General features: G+C 48.0%; 4 non-coding genes across 4 annotated transcripts; all 4 read right to left on the bottom strand.

Annotated features, from left to right (window-relative positions):
• Window positions 1–1,777: 1,777 nt before the first annotated feature.
• Window positions 1,778–1,850, bottom strand: trnar-ccu (transfer RNA arginine (anticodon CCU)). Its single transcript has one exon. It is a non-coding gene; the product is annotated as a tRNA-Arg (tRNA).
• A 1,024-nt stretch (window positions 1,851–2,874) lies between these two features.
• trnar-ccu (transfer RNA arginine (anticodon CCU)) lies at window positions 2,875–2,947 on the bottom strand. Its single transcript has one exon. It is a non-coding gene; the product is annotated as a tRNA-Arg (tRNA).
• Window positions 2,948–12,929: 9,982 nt separating this feature from the next.
• Window positions 12,930–13,002, bottom strand: trnar-ucu (transfer RNA arginine (anticodon UCU)). Its single transcript has one exon. It is a non-coding gene; the product is annotated as a tRNA-Arg (tRNA).
• Window positions 13,003–13,381: 379 nt separating this feature from the next.
• trnar-ccu (transfer RNA arginine (anticodon CCU)) lies at window positions 13,382–13,454 on the bottom strand. The gene has a single exon. It is a non-coding gene; the product is annotated as a tRNA-Arg (tRNA).
• Window positions 13,455–14,340: the final 886 nt, after the last annotated feature.

Genomic DNA, 14,340 nt, shown 5'->3' with positions numbered 1-14,340 from the left:
CCAGATAGGGTCAACAAGCTGGGTCTCTATATTTAGTGAAGTGTAGACTCAGGGGTGATTTGATCGAGGTTTATAAAATAATGAAGGGATTAGACTGTGTTTAGTGTGGACCAATTATTTCAACTGAATAGCTCAGGGAGGACCAGGGGTCCCGTTTACCAGTTATTTAAGGGCAGATCGAGATTTGATGTTGGTCGTTTCTTCCTTTCCCAGAGGAGAGTGGACCAGTGGGACAGGTTGCCGGCTGGTCTGGTGAACACTGATTCGCTGTATGTGTGTTTATCAGCTGTGGCTCAGCCAGTCGCACTCTTGTCGCTGAGTTAGAAGGTCATGTGTTCAAGTCCCACTCCAGAGACTTGAGGACAGAGTCCAGGCTGACACTTCAGTGCAGTATTGAGGGAGAGCTGTGCTGTATTTCAGGTCAGGTGTTTGTGAAAGATCACATGATATTATTTTGGAGTTGCCCCAGTGTCCTGGCCAATATTCATCCCTCAACCAACATCACTAAAACAGATTATCTGGCCATTGTCTCATTGTTGTTTGTGGGATCTTGCTGTGCACAAATTGGATGCTGCATTTCCTACATTACAACAGTGACGACACTTCACAATTACTTCATTGGCTGTAAAGGGCTTTGGGACGTCCTGAGGTCATGAAAGGCGCTATATAAATGCAAGTTCTTTTTGAAAAAAGCTTCCTCCAAGTCCTGCTTCTCAGACCGAGGGTGGAGATTACTTTGTAGAAGAGTTAGTTATCTGATAATATAAATCAGAATCTATGTGATCTCCTCGACTAGTTTTGATCATCTAAAGGGGTCAGAGAGGAATTTACAGATTTTATTTCCCTAATTGTCCTCTATTTTTAATCTGTTTTTTTTCACCTCTCCCAGGGGATTACACGGCTCTGGGTGGGTGGGGAGTATCTGTATCGAGATGCATAGGGCAGCACAACTTTATGGGACAGGCAAGATAGACCAGTTGGTCTTTTCCTGTCTGTCACTTTTATTTGCTCGAGTGACTCCCAAACTCATTGCCTTCCCCATTAGGCCACTGGGGTCACAGCTACTACCACAGCCTTTGTGCAATTGGTCATTGCTCTACGCTCTCATAACATTCTACCTGTTCTTGTCGCCACTCACTTTGTTTTTATCAATAAATATATCTGCCAATTCCACACACTTCAGCAATGATTGGTAGCAGTTGTGAACACTTTTGATTTCCTAAAACAGTCCTGGCAAGTGTAGACGAGAGTTCTGGTCCCTGAATGGTGGGCTGACATCCGGTGGGGTACTCGTGTCTGATGGGAGCAGAGTAACGACCCCCACCATCATATCTATCTGGTGGTCCTGGTAAGGAGTTGCGAGTCAGGGTAACAACTGTTCATGTTAGAAGGGACTCTGACACGGGAAAAACCCAGAGCATGACCTGCTGGATGGAAAGCAGTGCAAGAAATGGGTTTCCTCTTGTACTGTTAGGCATGGAAGAGGAGGAGAAGAAGAAGACAGTGTTCAGTAAAATGAGGAAAGGAGGTAAAGGGACATTATTTGCCTGGAAAATGCAGGTGACATTGTTCCCTGAGTATTGGGATGGCGCACAGCTTGGTAGAAGCATCGCATTGGTTTGTGCCATTGGAAAGCAAGTGACAGAGTGAGAAGGGTGCTGGACAGGAACTCCCTGGATTGGTTGGGAAGTTAAAAGGAAAGCTCCCTGACTGTCACAGAATGGAGCAATGTTCAGAGAAGGTGTTTTGGGTTTTGTTTCAGAGCGAAAAACTGCTTCACCCCAGATGGGACTTGAACCCACAATCCCTGGCTTAGGAGGTCAGTGCCTTATCCATTAGGCCACTGGGGCTGTCTGTAATAGGAGCTTGGTGCTTGCAACTTGCCCCTTTGTCTCTATCTATTCACTGCCAAATTTCATGCCTTTTTATGGGCCATCCCTTTCTTTTCACACACAATCACATTGTATCAGTTCCAAAGATCCCAGCAATGACGTGACAGGATCTGACTTGCTTTTGTGTGTCAGCAATTGGTACAGTTGAGTGTTGGGCAAAATGTTGATTTTATGTGAAAAGCAAGTGGTTTTGTCGCTGTTTCCTTGCCCCTCCTGGGGGAAAGTTGCATCAATTTACTGGACACCTCCTGTGATTGAGCTCTTTGATTGCTCTGTATTTCAGCAATGATGTGGAGATGCCGGTGATGGACTGGGGTGGACAAATGTAAGGAATCTTACAACACCAGGTTATAGTCCAACAAATTTATTTTAAAATCACAAGCTTTCGGAGATTATCTCCTTCGTCAGATGAATGAATGGAAAGGTTCTCAAATCGCATATCTTATACTATGTTGGGACAGCATCACACATCACTCCAAGGCGGCCTTCGAGACACACAACAACGCAAAATCGTCGAGCAGAAGTTGATAGCCAAGTTCCGCACCCATGAGGACGGCCTCAACCGGGATCTTGGGTTCATGTCACGCTACACGTAACCCCACCAGCAAAAAGGGGGAAAAAAATTATATGTTTTTTAAAATTCTCTCTCTCTCTCTCTCTGCCATTTTGAGTTTCTTTCTGCCTACCTGTGTAATAGACACAATGTATATCTAGTGTACTGGGACGTGCTGTTCTCCGTGACTGGCCTGTTTGAATAACAACGACACCTTTTGATTGGTGTGATGCTGTCCCAACATAGTATAAGATATGCGATTTGAGAACCTTTTCATTCATTCATCTGACGAAGGAGATAATCTCCGAAAGCTTGTGATTTTAAAATAAATTTGTTGGACTATAACCTGGTGTTGGAAGATTCCTCACATTTCAGCAATGAGGACAAAGAGCTGGTTTTAACAGAATGCAATTGGTTCAAAACCAAACTCACCCCAGATGGGACTTGAACCCACAATCCCTGGCTTAGGAGGCCAGTGCCTTATCCATTAGGCCACTGGGGCTGCACACTATTGGTGTTTGGTGCTTGTGACCTGCCCCTTTGTCTCTATGGATTCACTTCCAAACTTGAGGCCTTTTTATTCACAATCACATTTTGTCAATTCCAAAGATCCCAGCAATGATGTGACAGGATCTGATTTGCTCTTGTGTGTTGGACATTGGAGTATTTTGAATTGGAGCAATGTGATTTGCCCCATGGCTCTCGGACTAAATATGACGATTAGTGAAGAGGAGGGCCCCACGATTACAAATCGTCCAATCAAATTAAAATGTCTACAACTAAAAATAAAATTAACCAATGATCTGGTTCCTTTCGTTAGTGACACAGTTGCTGTCCTGCGTCGCCCACGAAGGCTTCAAGTGTATTGGTGGAGCCCACGCGATCCCTCTCCAAGGTCACCCGGGTGTGTTGAAGGCCGTGGAACAGCGGCCAGCAGTCAGAACAATCCTCCATGTGGATGCTTCCAGTGGATGGTGGTTTTAGCCTGGCCCAGGAACATCCCCACCAGGGGTTCATCTGATCCGCTCACCCCCCGCCTCTCTCCCCCACCCTGTGCACTGGGTGCCCGAAGACAAGGACTTCAAGGTAACTAAAACTTGAGGTGCGGCCCCTTTAAATAGTGAAACAGGGGTTGCAGCCTCCGGTACTGTAAATAAAGATAATGTATATCTTCATCCAACCCACAAAATGGACAAGTGGCCGGGTATCAGTGAAATGGCCGAGGAGAATGTTCATGCAACCCTCTCCACCCCAGGTCTCCAATGGTGCTGAGGAGGAACCCCAAATACAGGGCTTTCCTGAGGGGACACTCGCCTCTGCCGGTGAGCAGGATATTACCCGAGGGCATGTCGGGACGGAAGGCGAGGGAGAGTATGCAGCAGTGACCTGTTCAGGAAATCCCTCCACTCAGAGCAGAATGGGCACAAGGGAATCTGCGAGAGATGCCTCAATTTGGGAGACCGAGTTTCCCGAGGGAGGTTGGGTGCCTCGCAACAATGAGCAGCTCCGTCCGAATATGGGTGAGATTCACCGGAATCGCTCCATATGGCTGAGCCTCCTCGACACACTCAACTGAGTCAGGGTCAATTGTGATTTTATATCCTCGATGACTTTGGCTACAGGCAAGATGTAATTGTCAGCTCATCGGCTGCTGAAATCCTGGGGTGGAGAGGGTTGCATGAACATTCTCCTCGGCCATTTCACAGATACCCGGCCACTTGTCCAAGCTCAAAATTTGAGCTTGTCACCTCAAATTTTGACTATTCCATTGCTCCCCTGGCCGGCCACCCATCTTCCACCCTCCGTAAACTGAAGCTCATCCAAAACTCTGTTGCCTGTATCCAAACTCACACCAAGTCCTGTTCTCCCATCACCCCCGTGCGCACTGACCTACATTGGCTCCCAGTCCTCATCAACTCAATTTTAAAATTCTCATTCGTGTTTTCAAATCCCTCCATGACCTCGCCCCTCCCTATCTCTGTTACCTGTAACCTCCTACCACCCTCTGAGATCTCTGTGCTCCTCCAATCCCTGCCTCTTTCACATCCCCGATTTTAATCACTCCACCGTTGGCGGCTGTGCCTTCAGCTGCCTCGGCCCCAAGCTCTGGAATTCCCACCCTAAACCTCTCTGCCTCTCCACCTCTCTCTCCTCCTTTCAGACGCTCCTTAAAACCTACCACTTTGATCAAGCTTTTGATCACCTGTTCTAATATCTCCTTTTGTAGCTCGGTGTCTATTTTTGTCTAATTCCACTCCTGTGAAGCGCTTTGGGACATTTTACTACAGTAAGGATGCAATATAAATACAAGGTGTTTTTGTTGTTGATGTTGGAGCAGGTAATAACTCTGATGGTATCCAGCCTGCTGACCCACTGCCCAGTACATCCCAGACTCTGTTTACCTTCGCAGCAAGGGCTCTCCTCTCCACCACCTTTGTGTCACTGAAACTGATCACGTGTAGATGGGTTTATGGAAGAGCAGCTCAGACAGAATGGCCAATACCTCAGACTGGGCAGAAATCCTGCTGGATCTCTTAGCAACTCCCTGGATAAGACAGGCAGCTCCTGGAAGGACGTACGTATTCCTTGCAGTTTTATGAAAAAGAGCTGCCTGTCATAATTTAGGCTGTGCGTCTGGCAGAAAAAGATTGTCACCAGCGCACAGCACTTTGGATGAACTTCCATGTGCAGCACCTGAAGGTGGAAAGTTCCAAGCTGGGTGTGGCTGCACGTGAGTCTCAGAACCAGAGCAGAGACCCAGTGTCTCCTACTGAGTTTCCACTGAATCTTGGTGACAAATTCAGGGGGGAGGGATCAAAGTGAGAAACTGGAATCAAAAGATAGTGGTCACCTGTTGGTTTATGACCAATGCACTTCTCCCAATTGATTGTTGTGAAGGATGCAAATACAAATATACAACATCTTTGAAGGTGGCAGGACAAGTGGATAAGGCTGTTAAAAAAGCACAGGGGATCCTTGGCTTTACAAATAGAGGCATAGAGTAGAAAAGCCAGGAATTTATGGTCAATATTTATAAATTACTGGTTAGATCTCAGCTGTAATATTGTGTTCAATTCTGGGCACCACACTTTAGGAAGGATGTCAAGGCCTTAGAGAGGGTGCAGAGGAGATTTATTGGAATGGTACCAGGGATGGGGGACTTCAGTTATGGGGAGAGACTGGAGAAGCTGGGATTGTTCTCCTTAGAACAGAGAAGTTTAAAGGGAGATTTAATAGAGGTGTTCAAAATGATGAAGGATTTTGATAGAGTGGATAGGGAGAAATTATTTCCACTGGCAGGAGGGTCGGTAACCAAAGGACACAGAGTGAAGATAATTGGCAAAATCTCCAGGGGGGAAATGAGGAGAATTTTTTCACTCAGTGAGTTGTTGTGATCTGGAATGCACGGCCTGAAAGGGCGGTGGAAGCAGATTCAATAATAACTTTCAAAAGGGAATTCGATAAATACTTGAAAAGGAGAAATTTTCAGGGCTACAGGAAACGAGCAGGGGAGTGGGACTAATTGGAGAGCTCTTTCAAAGAGCCAGCACAGGCACGATGGGCTGAATGGCCTCCTCCTGTGCTGTATGATTCTATGACACGGCAGAGTTCACCTGCTGGCACTCGCACACCCTCCGCAAGTTAATGGGATCCCTCACCGTGAGGAGGACATCATCGCCATGAGCTGAAAGGATCGCCTCCACGCCCGTCTTATACAGAGACAGTCCCAACATTCTGTTGTATAAGAGGTGCAGGAAAGAATCTGTGCAGATCAAATATAACCGGCCTGACATGGGGCCTCCTTGACACACTCCTCTCCCAAACCAAAGGTGGGTGGGGGTCCATCAAAGATCCATTAATCTTAATCACACACTCAGCAGTGGCATAAAGAAGTGGGATCCAGGCGATGAAATATGTCCCAAGCCCCAAAGCCCAAAGGGAACCTAACAGATATTGGTGATCCACCCCATCGAGGGCCTTCTCCTGACCACCACCTCGACATCAATCGCAGGAACAACAATTCACCCACCATCCTCCTCCAGTGGGTCGTCCTCGGACATTCCGCTCGCTGCACAGAATGCGTCGCGAGGACCGGCCGCCATAACTGACCCCGCCTCTACCTGGACCCCACCCCCAGGATTGGAGGCAGGGGAGTCTCTCACGGGCTCCTCTGTGGTTTCTAGGCCAGACAGGGAGCGGCAGTCTGGCCCCACCCCCACCGCGCCCCGTCCTTTGGGCAGTGTGACGCAAGCATCAGGCACGGGGGATAAATCCATGCCTGAAGCAAAGCCCGGAGACAGGGAAAGGGACCGTCCCCTTCACCACCACCGCTGCCCAACCCAGCCAAGGGGGGAAACCTATTTACATCCATGACCAGGTCAAGCACATCCTGGGACAGGTCAACCAGGGCCAAGGTCGGAACATCTTGACTTCAACACTATTAAGTGTACAGACTCAAGCACCCTGGGTTCATAGACTCAAAACCCTAAGTGCACAGATGTCAGCTCTGTAAGATTACTAATGACGATATCTTGATAAATATCGACCAAGGAAACAGACAAACCCTTAACTTCTCACTGAGAAACTGTCTGGGGTTTACCGCCCAGCCTACGAGTGAATTTTTTTTTTATTCGTTCATTGGATTTGGGCGTTGCTGCCAAGGCCGGCATTTATTGCCCATCCCTAATTACCCTTGAGAAGGTGGTGGTGAGCCGCTTTCTTGAACCGCTGCAGTCCGTTCGGTGAAGGTTCTCCCACAGTCCTGTTAGGTAGGGAGTTCCAGGATTTTCATCCAGCGACGATGAATTTCCAAGTCGGGATGGTGTGAGACTTGGAGGGGAACGTGCAGGTGGTGTTGTTCCCATGTGCCTGCTGCCCTTGTCCTTCTAGGTGGTAGAGGTCGTGGGTTTTGGAGATGCTGTTGAAGAAGCCTTGGTGAGTTGCTGCAGTGCATCCTGTGGATGGTACACACTGCAGCCACAGTGCGCCGGTGGTGAAGTGAGTGTATGTTTAAGGTGGTGGATGGGGTACCAATTAAACAGGCTGCTTTGTCCTGGATGATGTCGAGCTTCTTGAGTGTTGTTGGAGCTGTACTCATCCAAGCAAGTGGAGAGTATTCCATCACACTCCTAACTTGTGCCTTGTAGATGGTAGAATGGCTTTGGGAAGTCAGGAGGTGAGTCACTCGCCGCAGAATACCCAGCCTCTGACCTGCTTTTGTCACCGCAGTATTTATGTGGCTGGTCCAGTTAAGTTTCTGGTCAATGGTGACCCCCAGGATGTTGAGGGTGGGGGATTCGGCGATGGAAATGCCGTTGAATGTCAAGGGGAGGTGGTTAGACTCTCTCTTGCAGCAGATGGTCATCGCCTGGCACTTGTCTGACGCGAATGTTACTTGCCACTTATCAGCCCAAGCCTGGATGTTGTCCAGGTCTTGCTGCATGCGGGCTCGGACTGCTTCATTATCTGAGTGGTTGCGAATGGAACTGAACACTGTGCAGTCATCAGCGAACATCCCCATTTCTGTCCTTATGATGGAGGGAAGGTCATTGATGAAGCAGCTGAAGATAGTTGGGCCTGGGACACTGCCCTGAGGAACTCCTGCAGCAATGCCCAGGGGCTGAGATGATTGGCCTCCAACAACCACTACCATCTTCCTTTATGCTAGGTATGACTCCAGCCACTGGAGAATTTTCCCCCTGATTCCCATTGACTTCAATTTAACTAGGGCTTCTTGGTGCCACACTCGTGAAATGCTGCCTTGATGTCAAGGGCAGTTACTCTCACCTCACTTCTGGAATTCAGCTCTTTTGTCCATGTTTGGACCAAGGCTGTAATGAGGTCTGGAGCCGAGTGGTCCTGGCAGAACCCAGACTAAGTATCAGTGAACAGGTTATTGGTGAGTAAGTGCCGCTTGATAGCACTGTCGATGACACCTTCCATCACTTTGCTGATGATTGAGAGTAGACTGATGGGACGGTAATTGGCTGGATTGGATTTGTCCTGCTTTTTGTGGACAGGGCATACCTGGGCAATTTTCCACATTGTTGGGTAGATGCCGGTGTTGTAGCTGCACTGGAACAGCTTGGCTAGAGGGGCAGCTAGTTCTGGAGCACATGTCTTCAGCACTACAGCCGGGATGTTGTCGGGGCCCATAGCCTTTGTTGTATCCAGTGCACTCAGCCGTTTCTTGCTATCACATGGTGTGAATTGAATTGACTGAAGACTGGCTGCTGTGATGGTGGGGATATCAGGAGGAGGCCGAGATGGATCATCCACTCGGCACTTCTGACTGAAGATGGTTGCAAACGCTTCAGCCTTGCCTTTTGCACTCACGTGTTGGACTCTGCCATCATTGAGGATGGGGATGTTTACAGAGCCTCCTCCTCCCGTTAGTTGTTTAATTGTCCACCACCATTCATGACTGGATGTGGCAGGACTGCAGAGCTTTGATCTGATCCTTTGGTTGTGGAATTACTTAGCTCTGTCTATAGCATGTTGCTTCCGCTGTTGAGCATGCATGTAGTCCTGTGTTGTAGCTTCACCAGGTTGGCACCTCATTTTTAGGTACGCCTGGTGCTGCTCCTGGCATGCTCTTCTACACTCCTCATTTAACCAGGGTTGATCCCCTGGCTTGTTGGTAATGGTAGAGTGAGGAATATGCCGGGCCATGAGGTTACAGATTGTGCTGGATTACAATTCTGCTGCTGCTGGTGGCCCACAGCACCTCATGGATGCCTAGTTTTGAGCTGCTAGATCTGTTCTGAATCTATCCCATTTAGCACGGTGATAGTGTCACACAACACGTTGGATGGTGTCCTCAGTGCGAAGACGGGATTTCATCTCCACGAGGACTGTGCGGTGGTCACTCCTACCAATACTGTCATGGACAGATGCATCTGCGACAGGTAGATTGGTGAGGACGAGGTCAGGGACATTTTTCCCTCGTGTTGGTTCGCTCACCACCTGCCGCAGGCCCAGTCTGGCAGTTATGTCCTTAAGGACTCGACCAGCTCGGTCAGTAGTGGTGCTACCGAGCCACTCTTGGTGATGAACATTGAAGTCCCCCACCCAGAGTACATTCTGTGCCCTTGCTACCCTCAGTGCTTCCTCCAAGTGGTGCTCAACATGGAGGAGGACTGATTCATCAGCTGAGAGAGGGCGATAGGTGGTAATCAGCAGGAGGTTTCCTTGCCCATGTTTGACCTGATGCCATGAGATTTCATGGGGTCCAGAGTCAATGTTGAGGACTCCCAGGGCCACTCCCTCCTGACTGTATATCACTGTACCGCCACCTCTGGTGGGTCTGTCCTGCCGGTGGGACAGGACATACCCAGGGATGGTGATGGAAGAGTCTGGGACGTTGGCTGAAAGGTATGATTCTGTGAGTATTGCCATGTCAGGCTGTTGCTTGACTAGTTTGTGGGACAGCTCTCCCAATTTTTTCACAAGTCCCCCGATGTTAGTGAGGAGGACCTTGCAGGGTCGACTGGGCTTGGTTTGCCGTTGCCGTGTCCGGTGCCTAGTGGTCCGATGCCGGGTGGTCCGTCCGGTTTTATTCTTATTATGACTTTCCGTAGTGAGATTTTACAACTGAGTGGCTTGCTGGGCCATTTCAGAGGGCGATTAAGAATCAACCACATTGCTGTGGGTCTGGAGTCACATATCGGTGTTGACCGGAAGTCACCGGTTAACGGTTTTGGCTTAGTACACAGAGGAAGAGTCAATTCTCTCTTTATTCTCAATTCACTTTATTAATGTTATTTGATCATGTACATACCGCTTATACGTCTGGTTAGATATAGGCATGCAGTTTACAGCAGGTTATACAGTTTTATACTCAAACTAGGATTTAAACGCACACCCACTAGCTGACTAACACTCCCTGAGTATTAGGATTTAAACGCACACCCACTAGGTTTTTCTGACGAACAGTCCCCGAGTGGTCACAGAATAGAAAGGATATTATATTACCCGGAAAGGAGAGATACTGCTGGCCAGGCAATTCTCTTACTCACTCCTGACGTCGTCTCTACGTCCCTGACGTAGGGTTCCCACTTCCACGAGGGTTAGTCTCCGGAGTCTCCCTCAAAAACACACTGGGACCAAGCCAGCAATTCTTCAGTTTTATTCCCAAGTCCGTCTTTTCAAATGATGCTGTCTTCTCCGGTTGGCTCAAAGTTGCTGGAGTGATCGATGTCATCCCCTGATTGGCTCTGTTCCAAGGGCCTAGGTCGCATCACCTCATTACCCCTTTTCTAAATAAGGCCTGGTGTCTCATCAAAGCTCCTTTGTCCCTGTAAGAAGCGGAACGAATTCAAACCGGTTCTGGCCAGTTCAGGCCAGTGACTGAACTCCAGGTCACCCCAGTTCAAAAGGTCAGTGTTTTTGTTAGCAATTCGAATTAACCTCAATAGGTTTCTGCAGCCTCTCGCCAACATCGGGCAGACCGGGTAAGGACGGCAGGTTTCCTTCCCTAAAGGACATTCGTGAATCAGATGGGTTTTTCCGACAATCCGGTAGTTTCATGGCTACCACTGATACTAGTTTCTTTTTATTCCAGATTTTTATTTAATTAATTGAATTTAATTAGTTCGGATACTGTGTCCAGTTTTGGTGGTCTCACAAGGTGGGGGATATTGAGGCTTTGGAAAGGATGCAGAAGAGGGCTTCAAGATTAATTCCCATTTTAGAACAGTTCTCCCACCCAGATAGGCTCAACAAGCTGGGTCTCTATATTTAGTGAAGTGTCGACTCAGGGGTGATTTGATCGAGGTTTATAAAATAATGAAGGGATTAGACTGTGTTTAGTGTGGACCAATTATTTCAACTGAATAGCTCAGGGAGGACCAGGGGTCCCGTTTACCAGTTATTTAAGGGCAGATCGAGATTTGATGTTGGTCGTTTCTTCCTTTCCCAGAGGAGAGTGGACCAGTGGGACAGGTTGCCGGCTGGTCTGGTGAACACTGATTCGCTGTATGTGTGTTTATCAGCTGTGGCTCAGCCAGTCGCACTCTTGTCGCTGAGTTAGAAGGTCATGTGTTCAAGTCCCACTCCAGAGACTTGAGGACAGAGTCCAGGCTGACACTTCAGTGCAGTACTGAGGGAGAGCTGTGCTGTATTTCACGTCAGGTGTTTGTGAAAGATCACATGATATTATTTTGGAGTTGCCCCAGTGTCCTGGCCAATATTCATCCCTCAACCAACATCACTAAAACAGATTATCTGGCCATTGTCTCATTGTTGTTTGTGGGATCTTGCTGTGCACAAATTGGATGCTGCATTTCCTACATTACAACAGTGACTACACTTCACAATTACTTCATTGGCTGTAAAGGGCTTTGGGACGTCCTGAGGTCTTGAAAGGCGCTATATAAATGCAAGTTCTTTTTGAAAAAAAGCTTCCTCCAAGTCCTGCTTCTCAGACCGAGGGTGGAGATTACTTTGTAGAAGAGTTAGTTATCTGATAATATAAATCAGAATCTATGTGATCTCCTCGACTAGTTTTGATCATCTAAAGGGGTCAGAGAGGAATTTTCCAGATTTTATTTCCCTAATTGTCCTCTATTTTTAATCTATTTTTTTCACCTCTCCCAGGGGATTACACGGCTCTGGGTGGGTGGGGAGTATCTGTATCGAGATGCATCGGGCAGCACAACTTCATGGGACAGGCTAGATAGACCAGTTGGTCTTTTCCTGTCTGTCACTTTCATTTGCTCGAGTGATTCCCAAACGCATTGCCTTCCCCATTAGGCCACTGGGGTCACAGCTCCTACCACAGCCTTTGTGCAATTGGTCATTGCTCTACGCTCTCATAACATTCTACCTGTTCTTGTCGCCACTCACTTGGTTTTTATCAATAAATATATCTGCCAATTCCACACACTTCAGCAATGATTGGTAGCAGTTGTGAACACTTTTGTTTTCCTAAAACAGTCCTGGCAAGTGTAGAACAGAGTTCTGGTCCCTGAATGGTGGGTTGACATCCGGTGGGGTACTCGTGTCTGATGGGAGCAGAGTAACGACCCCCCCATCATATCTATCTGGTGGTCCTGGTAAGGAGTTGCGAGTCAGGGTAAGAACTGTTCATGTTAGAATGGACTCTGACACTGAAAAAACCCAGAGCATGACCTGCTGGATGGAAAGCAGTGCAAGAAATGGGTTTCCTCTTGTACTGTTAGGCATGGAAGAGGAGGAGAAGAAGAAGACAGTGTTCAGTAAAATGAGGAAAGGAGGTAAAGGGACTTTATTTGCCTGGAAAGTGCAGGTGACATTGTTCCCTGAGTATTGGGATGGCGCACAGCTTGGTAGAAGCATCGCATTGGTTTGTTCCACTGGAAAGCAAGTGACAGAGTGAGAAGGGTGCTGGACAGGAACTCCCTGGATTGGTTGGTAAGTTAAAAGGAAAGTTCCCTGACTGTCACGGAATGGAGCAATGTTCAGAGAAGGTGTTTTGGCTTTTGTTTCAGAGTCAAAAACTGCTCCACCCCAGATGGGACTTGAACCCACAATCCCTGGTTTAGAAGGCCAGTGCCTTATCCATTAGGCCACTGGGGCTATCTATAATAGGTGGTTGGTGCTTGCAACTTGCCCCTTTGTCCCTCTCTATTCACTGCCAAATTTGATGCCTTTTTCTGGGCTGGCCCTTTCTTTTCACACACAATCACATTGTATCAGTTCCAAAGATCCCAGCAATGACGTGACAGGATCTGACTTGCTTTTGTGTGTCTGCAATTGGTCCAGTTGAGTGTTGGGCAAAATGTTGATTTTATGTGAAAAGCAAGTGGTTTTGTCGATGTTGCCTTGCCCCTCCTGGGAATCAGTTTCATCAATTTCCAGGACACCTCCTGTGATTGAGCTCTTTGATCTGTCTATATTTCAGCAATGAGGACAAAGAGCTGGTTTTCACAGAATGCAGTTGCTTTAAAATTAACCTCACCCCAGATGGGACTTGAACCCACAATCCCTGGCTTAGGAGGCCAGTGCCTTATCCATTAGGCCACTGGGGCTGCACACTATGGGTGTTTGGTGCTTGTGACCTGCTCCTTTGTCTCTATGGATTCACTTCCAAACTTGAGGCCTTTTTATTCACAATCATATTGTGTCAATTCCAAAGATCCCAGCAATGATGTGACAGGATCTGATTTGCTCTTGTGTGTTGGACATTGGAGTATTTTGAATTGGAGCAATGTGATTTGCCCCATGGCTCTCGGACTAAATATGACGATTAGTGAAGAGGAGGGCCCCACGATTACAAATCGTCCAATCAAATTAAAGTGTAGACAACTAAAAATAAATGAACCAATGATCTGGTTCCTTTCGTTCGTGACACAGTTGCTGTCCTGTGTCGCCCACGAAGGCTTCAAGTGTATTGGTGGAGCCCACGCGACCCCTCTCCAAGGTCACCCGGGTGTGTTGAAGGCCGTGGAACAGCGGCCAGCAGTCAGAACAATCCTCCATGTGGATGCTTCCAGTGGATGGTGGTTTTAGCCTGGCCCAGGAACATCCTCACCAGGGGTTCATCTGATCCGCTCACCCCCCGCCTCTCTCCCCCACCCTGTGCACTGGGTGCCCGAAGACAAGGAATTTGGAAATAAATTAAAAAGCAGGACCTCAAAGTTAGTGATCTCAGGATTACTACCAGTGCCACGTGCTAGTGAGTATAGGAACAGGAGAATAGACCAGATGAATGAGTGGCTGCAGGGATGGTGTAGGAGGGAGGGATTTAGATTCCTGGGGCATTGTGATCGGTTCTGGGGAAGGTGGGACCTGTACAAGCGTGACGGGTTACACCCGAGCAGGACTGGGACTAATGACCTCGCGGGGGTGTTTGCTAGTGCTGTTGGGGAAGGTTTAAACTAGAATGGCAGGGGGATGGGAACCTGAGCGGGGAGA

Source organism: Heptranchias perlo, chromosome 11 (genome assembly GCF_035084215.1).
Source record: "Heptranchias perlo isolate sHepPer1 chromosome 11, sHepPer1.hap1, whole genome shotgun sequence".
Taxonomy (NCBI): Eukaryota; Metazoa; Chordata; class Chondrichthyes; order Hexanchiformes; family Hexanchidae; genus Heptranchias; species Heptranchias perlo.
Note: the sequence above shows the minus strand (reverse complement) of the source record. Positions and strands in the feature narration are given on the sequence as shown.